Raw genomic sequence first — 9,318 nt, forward strand, 5'->3', positions numbered from 1 at the left:
AAGAGGGACGGGGGAGAAGGGCAAAAAACAAAAACCAACAGAATAAGCAGAGAAAAAAATGCATATATCGATCACCTGGATCACCTGTTGAGAAAGAAAAAAGAAAACAAGCAGAAGAAAACGAGAGTAATAGAATAAACAACATCACAATGATATATGGGAATATGACAGTAAATACTAAATATTAAACATTATTGTGCAGCACGTAAGATCAACAGCACACAGTGTGCTTTGAGGTAGGAGCCAAAAAGGGTGTAGTTTGTGGGTGTGATCACCCGTGTGTACACCTATGAGCATGGACGCGCTTGTTTTTTTAAAAGGTTCCTTCATGTAATGATCTGCTAGAGGGTGTGGGGGGGCCACAGCCCCGTCCTCCAGGGCATGAAGCAGGTATGGAGGAGATCAAAACTCCAGACATCCAGAGGCCCCCAGAACACAAGAGACCAAGGAAGACCAACAGAGGGGCAGCTGAGGAGAGCCCCAGATGAGGGGTCACTCAGCAGCCGCGGACAGAAGCCAGGGGGGGTTGCAGTGACGCGCCCGTGAGCTCCGCCGGCAGCCAGCTGTGCCTGAGTGACCGAGCCCCAGGCCGAGGGGCCGGGGGCACCCCACCTCCGGAGTGGCCCGAGCGAGCACCAGGCTCCAGGCCCCGATAAGCGGCCACCAAGGAGTGAGCCGGTGTGTACCTGGACGCCCATCCCCGGACACAAAGAACCACCAATGCACCGATGTCTGAGGGAGTCCGCCACCGGCAGGGGAAGTGGTGGTGGGGGGGAGATAGACCTCCAAACCTTGGAGGGTCTGAGATGTCCCCAGAGAGGTGGCGTCTGATACCCAACCTGACATATAGACACAGACATACAGGCACACACAGATACAAACATCCATTCCCACCCTCATGCTCTCATATGCACTTGCTCCACACTCAACCAACGTGGAGACAGACATAAAGAGACGCTGTACACACGATCACACTCCCCAAGTGTACTCTACAAACCGGGTCTAGGTACCCTTGCCCCTGGAGGGGGAACTGCACCCAGACCCAGGTGGTGTGACCCTTTTCCCTGCGGTGGGGAGAAGCAGACCGCCCCGACTCCGCAGCAGCAGGGAGGCCCCACATTCCAGACCCCAGTCGGACGGCCAACTCCTCCTCCTAGCCCCCCCGCTCCAGCAGGCCGCAGAGAATGGGGGTGAGAGAAGACTCCAAACCTCCCTCCACCCGCTCATTGTAGTGTTGATGCATGTGTGTTCTAAGGTGCATTTAAAACCCAGGAGGGCATGGAGCTACCTTAATTTTTCCCAGTGTAGGTTTTAGTTTCGTTTTTCCCTCCTGCTCGCTTTGCTTTTTTTCTGCCTATGATATCAACCACAATAAAGCCTCGCTTTTCGTTTAAACCTTCATCACTCTCTCCCGTATCTGCGTTTTGTTTCACGCCTCAAACACATCAGCCATCCCGGCCGTCACACCGGTTCAATTAGTTCTACGATTTAAATATATTTAGTGGATTTTATACTGTATAGTTGTGTAAACACGTGTGGGATGATACATCTGTATATGCAGTTTGTCCTCAGGTCTCTTTTCCAAATCTCACTGAGGAATATATCTATGATTTTCTGAATAAATCATGCTAAACAAATACGAACTAGAACAGACATGTGTCACATAATGGGAAGGCAGTTCTCTCTCAGGGTAGAAAATATGTGAAATTTCTTGCTGGGTCGTGAGTTGTCTCCCCACCTCATGTCTGTGGGGATGGAATAATACACAGTGAAATGAGATGCGGAGTACTGTTGTTTTGATCGCATGATACTGCAAATCTACTCATCCTCAAGCAATGTACAAAAACTATACCAAGTGTGCGACTGCAGAGCCATTTGCCCAGTCCTGGTAGGCTGCTGCTGTGAAATGAAATCTATAAAGCACTGCTGTGCCTGAAGCAGTAAGGCATTTTCAAAACACACTACTGGCTTTGTCACAGAGGTCTGGATATGATTTAAGTGACGCACTTTCAAGCTTTTGTGGAGGAGGCAGGTGTGTGTCTGTGTACATAAAGAGAATAAGAATGAGTGGTCACAGGAAATTCTTTTTGCGTGGGGCCATAGCTCCATACAGGTGAATCATCTGGAAATAGGCCTTCACTTGAATAAGCACTGAGCAGTAAAATTCAAAGATGAATGCTCACATAGAACCTTTCCCTCATCGTTTCAGCTCCCCCATAATGTTGTTAAAAGAAATATTAGAAAATGTGTGAGAAAGATTTGTGCTGAATTTTAGTCTTCAGAAAAATCTGAAATCATTGTGACCAAAAGGTCAGTGAAACGTCAAACTGAGATTTTTTTCACAGTGAGAAGACTAAGGCTGAGAAACCAAGAGACACTACACATTCAATTCAATTTTATTTATATAGCACAAAATCAAAACAGCAGTCACCTCAAGGATGTTTATACTGGAGGCTAAAGACTCTACAATATTACAGAGAACATCCCAAAAATCAACCCAACCCCTTTGAGCAAGCACTTGGCAACAGTGGGAATGAAAAACTCCCTTTTAACAGGAGGAAACCTCCAACAGAACCAGGCTCAGAAAGGGGCGGGGCCATCTGCTGTGACTGGTTGGTTCATAGGTTAACAACTTGCCAACCAAGCTTACCTGGTTTAGCTTCCTTTTTTGCTCTCATTGGGGCCATAATTTACTAAATTTTCATCATGTTGTGGTAAATATGAATTGAAAGTAGGAACTGATGCATAACTGGTCCATATCCTCATCAGAAAAATGTCTTTAGGCACCACATGCTGTCTGTTTTAAAGAATGCAGGTTTACTTATCAAAGCACATTATAAAGCCTATAAGTAATGCTATAGACATGTTTGTGGTTTCCAGTGATTTTACATTTTATTCATTGAGCTTAAAGTTTCAACATTTACCTGTTATCAAGATATAATCTGTGAAGACCGTTGCAGTAAAACTACTGTGACTAAATGTTGAGCTTCAGGTTCATTAACACCTGAGTTAAATGACTCATTCTTACAAGGTTTTTATTTACCCTCTACTCACTGTTCTTATTAAGTGAAAATACAAATAATTGCTGTTTTCTGATGAATTTCAGATGTTGCTGTAGAGTTTTCACACTTATCGCCCTGCAGGAGACAGACTTTGACTAACAGCCAACCTCTGTTCAGTTTTCAGAGACTGGTAAATCTTTTGCCTGCAAGGTAGTTACTTCAATAACAAAGACGGTTATTACTGTGAAGCTGTTGTGACCTGGACTTTTTTGTTGCTTTTTTTGAACTTTGCTCTCTTTTTAAAAAATGTTTCTTGTTTTGATTAAATTGATTCATCTGTTTTTGTGATTATAGTTTCCTGCGTTCTCTCTTGAGAATTTTTTAGCAGCTTGCTTACTGTTCTTTAAACCTTCCTATGTAGCCTGCGTTTGGATTTTCCACCACACCGCCCTCCCCTGAGATATGCTCTGTACATGTGAATATGGTGAGTTCTTTATAAATGCCATCCAAGAACAAAACCTCCATATCTTGGAGCTTAAAACTTTTCACAATGAATAGAAATTCTGTCCTGTTATCCTGTGCTCACCTAAGATGCAAGATTTAAAAGCCATGAAAACAAAACTTGCCACTTTTCTAGTAGCAAAAAATGTTAATGTAGACACTGGGCACACTTCCATATAATGCTCAAGTCAGAAGGAGAAAGAGCTGTTTACCTCATACCTGCATTTAATTACATTACAGAGTTTCTCTAATCTACATTTAAACAGGATTAGAGCCATTGAAAATGGAGATTGTGTTTTTCACTGCACAGCGGTCTTTAAAACTTGAGAGGAAACACATTAAATACCCAGAAAGCTTTTTGATTCTTACTTTTTAATAAGCACAGGTTGGACATCCTCCAAGCTGACTGGCACAAGGACATAACTCCATATCAGCTGCTTCACTTATAATCCACAAGCACTGACTGGCTACCAGGTGGCCGCTAACATCAGTAATTACACCTGCGTACACTGTGTTAAAATGCTCATCGGTCTTACTTCTACACTGCTGTCACGACTGTGTCACCACTGGTTGCCACCACTTTCACCAAGACCTGTGTTTCAGTATGGCTGACTTTAATAAAATCATTTTTTGGTTTATGTCTAGGATTAGTTCTCTCAGCATAATCCTTCCAGCTGCTCACATTTTTTTGACAGCTTCCTCAAATACCTGAGGCTTTCCTATCAAACTTAACAGTAAAACTGTTAACACCCAATTATCTGCAGAGGTGTTCTTTTTTTCTTGCTGTCATTTTAATCTCAAACTAGGAGCAAATGTACAACTCATGCAGTACAGTTTATTCCTGAGGAACAAACATGTGATTTAAGCCTATCTGAATGTACAAAAACCTAGTTTCCATCATAATTATAATCAATATTATTGTTGTTGTTTTTCAATAAAACTGAATTTTCTGGCAATTATTGCATGGTTCAGGCTTTAAAAGTTCAAGAGTTGGTCCTCAGATAGAGAGTAAAACATATACTGAGGCTCCAGTCAGCTCTGCTTTGGCCAATTTGTATTCACTGAATGCTGTGGAGGTTGGCAGGTAGCTCACCGTTAGTATCAACATTTACAGTGATTAAAGGGTGTAATTTCTCATTAGTGTTACATAAGTGACAGACAGCCTAATTGGCAGTCTCTCTTAAAACAGGTAAACGGCTGCTCGTATCAATTACATACGAGTGGACACGACTTCAAAGAGCTGCCAAGTGAGCAAGAAAAGCTCAAAGTGTGCATTTTTTCAGGCCAGAACTGTGGTGCAATCGAGCATCTGAGACTGATGCTGAAGAAATGTAATGGTGATTTACATCTTTGCATCATAAATTTGTGCTGAGTACAGGCTGGATACAGCTTATCCTTGACGTGTTAACAGCTGTCATTTTTAAACTCCATATAGGCCATACCCACATGAGATAAGGTTAGTAATCCTACTTTGTGAGGCAGGCCCTGGGTCTATACGGTACATAGAAAAAGCAATTCATTGGATTAATTATTTATCCTTAATTATATTTTAAAATATCTGATATGACAGAAGCTTTAATGGAAATCTGCTCCAATATTTCAATTTGATGAGAATCTGCTTACTAAATGGTTTGAACTTACAACTGAACCATCGTCTGAGGATAATCAGTGGCTTCTCTGTGAACACGTTTGGCATCTCCTTCTGATAATTTTTTGTATGTAATACAAAATTAAAGGGTAAAGTTGAGGATATTCTGACAATTTCTGATTATCAACAAGTCGCATGAATATCCTGTGGTGTCCAAACTTAATATTTAAATTTCTTTATGCGGTTATATAAAAAAAAGTATTAATAGGTGGGTTAACATATTACTGAGTTTGGTCTTCTTTATTGGATTTGTTAAAAATAACAATAAGATATTAGCTTGTATTTTAAAAAACGTAAACCCCAGCTAATACAAACAGATATACTGACTGATGTTAGGTATTTTCACATGTATCATATTAGCATTGACAGTAAAACAAGGTTATAGCTGAACTCTATTGTTATATTATTTTAGTAAGGACTCAAATAACTACACATAACAAATGTCAAAATCTGTTTCTGCTTCATGTGTCTGGGGAAAAAATACCAGCTAATACATTTTAGATTTTTTTAAATTCAGCGAGTAGCGTTATCAGTATTGATTTTAAAATTCCTAAAGAAGTCAGAACGGAGGCCGACAACTAGGAGACACACTAAATTTGTCTTTTCATTGTATGGTTTAGCAGCCTCAAGGAACAGAGACAGAAAACAAGTTCATATGACACATCACACTGTACGTAAGACAACACAGAAACAGCCGAGGGAGTCTCTGTCTTCCAAATTTTCATTCCTTCCTCACTCAGTATTGTCTGAAACTCCCAGGGAAATTACTGCTGACTTCCTCTGTGTGTGTAAGTGCTTATTATGTTTGTCTAACTACTTAATCCACTGTAGTGCATAGTACTTATTTCTTGACAATTCATTCTCCCACAGACTGTTGGCATATGGATGGCAAGTGATATTCCCAGATCCCAAACACCTGCGGGCTGTTGCACCAGCTATGCATCATATGTATACATAAGTTTAATGTGTTTATTTTAGATATTACTTTACATGTGTCACGTTCAGCCCAGCTCTTTACATATTTCAGTCTGCGCATCACTTTAGGTAGATAACACATCTGCAGACTGAACAGGTAAGCGCACAGCAAGTTCAGCTTCAAGTTAACACACTAAAAGTGCACTTAAAAGGAAAGTTCATGCTCAGATACTTGCTAATGGTGAAGGGAGACTGAGCAGTCCTTTACTGAGTACAGGGACAGGCCCATGTATTTATTTGCTGCAAGGCCATCTCTATTTACAGTCATGGCCGTTCTGCATTTGTTGGTTTGGTTACACACCTTTGTTTCTAGTTTCCTGTGTCCTCCTGCCATCAGTGTCCCCCTGTTTAAGTTTTGATGTTTTTCAATGTTAGTTATTTGTCTTTTGGTTCCCTCTGTTTTTGTCATGGTGTAAGGATTTTTTTCTCCTTCTTCTCTCTTTCCTCTGCTCTCAGGTGGAGTTCGGGCCAGCTCTACTTTGGGCTCCACCTGGTGGTGAAATCCACTCTTCAGTTGACACACCTGTTCTGTATTTAAGGACCAGCTCGGGCTTACACTCCTTGCCAGGTTGGAGTCATATTGGTTTGTGGTAATAAGGTTCTCTGGTGCTTGTTTGAATACCTAAAAAAAACCCTCTTTGCCTCTCAGTAATTCTCTCAGTTGGCTGAAGCACCAGAATAAAAACACACCTGTAATCTTGAGGTGGGCTGTCCCTGCAGAAAGAAGAACGGTGTTTTTCCTTACCTGAAATTCACCTGCCTGCGTGTCTTCCACTACTTCCTTTGCTTGCTGGAAAAACACCTGTTCTGGAAAAAAACCTCAAAATCTGAACTCACATCAAAATCACAGCAACATATCCGTCAGTACAGCTCTGGCCAAACTCTTCCTCTTTCCTTGGTAGCAGATTATTCCTGTTCAGTGAACACACACTCACGTGATGTTCTTGCTGCTCCAGATTGAACTGACTACCTGTGAAAGAAACTTTTCAAAAGCGGAGCACTGCGGTCTGGGTCCTGCTTCAGGTTTATTTTTTTAAAGTTTCCATTATTGGTTTACAGTTTTACTTTTTGTTTTTTTACTTCCAGCTTTTACTCCCTTCCTACTTCCATTGTCTGCCCCACTCTAACTGTTTCTACCTAGGCCTTGTTTCCAAATCTTCCCCTCTGTCTTTATGGGTCGGTCTATTCAGTCATGGCCATTGGTTATGTTCATGTTCCTTTGCTTTTGCCCTCCTGTCCAGTTCCAAGTCTGTTCTTGTTAAAATGTATTTTCTTGTAGACTTTCTTTGGGATTTCCTACAACCAGCCTGCAGTACTTTTACTTTTTTATTTTTATGTCTATTTTTTATTTCTCTATAGTTTTACTCCTTGACTTTCTGTCTGTAGTGTGGTCTACATTTTGGTCTGCTTAAGAAATTTTCCAAAATAAATTCAATAAATAAATTAGTTCATGACCAACTATTTAGGCTTTTGGCTAAATGTCTCACACAACTATTGAGATTTCATGTTCTGCGCCGTAACACTTACATAATTATATGCAAGAGCAAAATTAAGGATTCATTAGTTTGCTTTGACAACAGCATGTTTGCTGATGGCTATCAGATAAATGTATCTTTGGGTACTCAATTATTTCCACAGGCGTTACCACAGGAGATAGATCCACACAGTTTGATCTGGCAAAGGGTTTACGCTGGGTGGTTGTATCGATTAGTATCTGTGAATGTTGTTTATTTGTTTTTGTTTTTTAAAACAACACTAGTCAGTAATATTTTGATTTTTTTGCCACAATCTTGATTTGAATTTTGCCTGACAGTATTACTCAAAGCTTTCTAGAAAGAAACAGTCACAGGGATAGCATTTGTGTCACATATAAAACCTTTTCAAACTGCCTTTATTAGAAAATAGTCTTTCTCTACACAAATCACATTTTTTGACATTTTAGGAACAATTTTTAGATTTTTTCATGGATTTTTCAAGCCATGAAATGTTGCTTAATTTGGTCCATCCATTCTCTTCCACTTATCCTTATCAGGATTGTGGGCCATCTGGAGCCTATCGTAGCTACCAGCAGCATGGTGCCGTGGTGTGTAGCACTGTTGTCTCACAACATGAAGGTCCTGAGTTTGATTCCACCACCTGGTTGGGGTCTTTCTGTGTGGCGCATCCATGTTCTCCCTGTGTCTAAATCGAATGCGAATGCTTGTCTGTCTCTCTGTTGTCAGATTCTTGGCTAGTCAAGTCTCACCTGTTTCCATGCATTCTTTACAGTGCTGACCTCTTATGGCCATACTAGGCTATTGTCACTGGAAACTCTGCTTGTCTTGGTTCTCATTGGAAACTGTAGCATGTCTCTATTTCATGTGTGTATTTCTCTTCCATTATCTGTTAGCAATGGATGGAGCTTGTCAAGTTCAGAAGTAAGCAGCTTTTTTCTGGTTGTTTGCGCATGTGAATTGTGGATAAACCTCCAGTCTTTGACAGGAGACTGATGGGAGACCGGCGTGTGAGGCAAGCTGCTGCTGGCTCTGCTTTCACTGCTCTGACATCAGTTACGAGCAGCATTTTGTGAGGAAATAATAAGAGGTTCATGGTGGTTTACGCTGTGCGCACTAGGGAAAGTTCTAACAAAAGTGTTGTAAATAAGTGCCTAAAATACCTTTGTAAGCAGTTCATACCATTTTTCCTTTTCCTCTGTAGCTTGATCACACTGGGTGGAAAACGTATGTGAACTTCAGGTCACTCCACATCCTTTGGGGGCTTGGCCTTTGGGTGAGCCACTCAGGAACAGTCAGCACTGTCTTAAAGCAGCTTCAGCAATGTCTTGGCGGTTTGCTTCAGGTAATTGAGGTGCTGAAAGGTGAACTGTCACTCAGTCTCAAGTTGCTGCACTCTGAAACAAGTTATTTTTTTCAAGGACCTTTCTGCATTTTGCTCCATTCATCCTTGTGACCACTTCCCGCTCCCTGCCACTCAGAGCACACCCACAACATCATGTTGGCACCTTAATGTTTCACAGTAGAGATGGCATTAGCAGGCGATGAGCAGTGCCTGGTGTTCAACAAAGGGCTTAAAGTTTTCCTCAAAGATTTCACTTTTTCTTTCGTTAGATCAGAGAATATTTTCTGCCACATGGTCTTTGAGTTTTTACATTTGGCAAACTCCACACGGGCTGCCAAAAAAAGGCAGATTGAT

Source organism: Diplotaxodon limnothrissa, linkage group LG16 (genome assembly GCF_057381915.1).
Source record: "Diplotaxodon limnothrissa isolate DT_005_m linkage group LG16, D_limnothrissa_male_GT1.1, whole genome shotgun sequence".
Classification (NCBI taxonomy): domain Eukaryota; kingdom Metazoa; phylum Chordata; class Actinopteri; order Cichliformes; family Cichlidae; genus Diplotaxodon; species Diplotaxodon limnothrissa.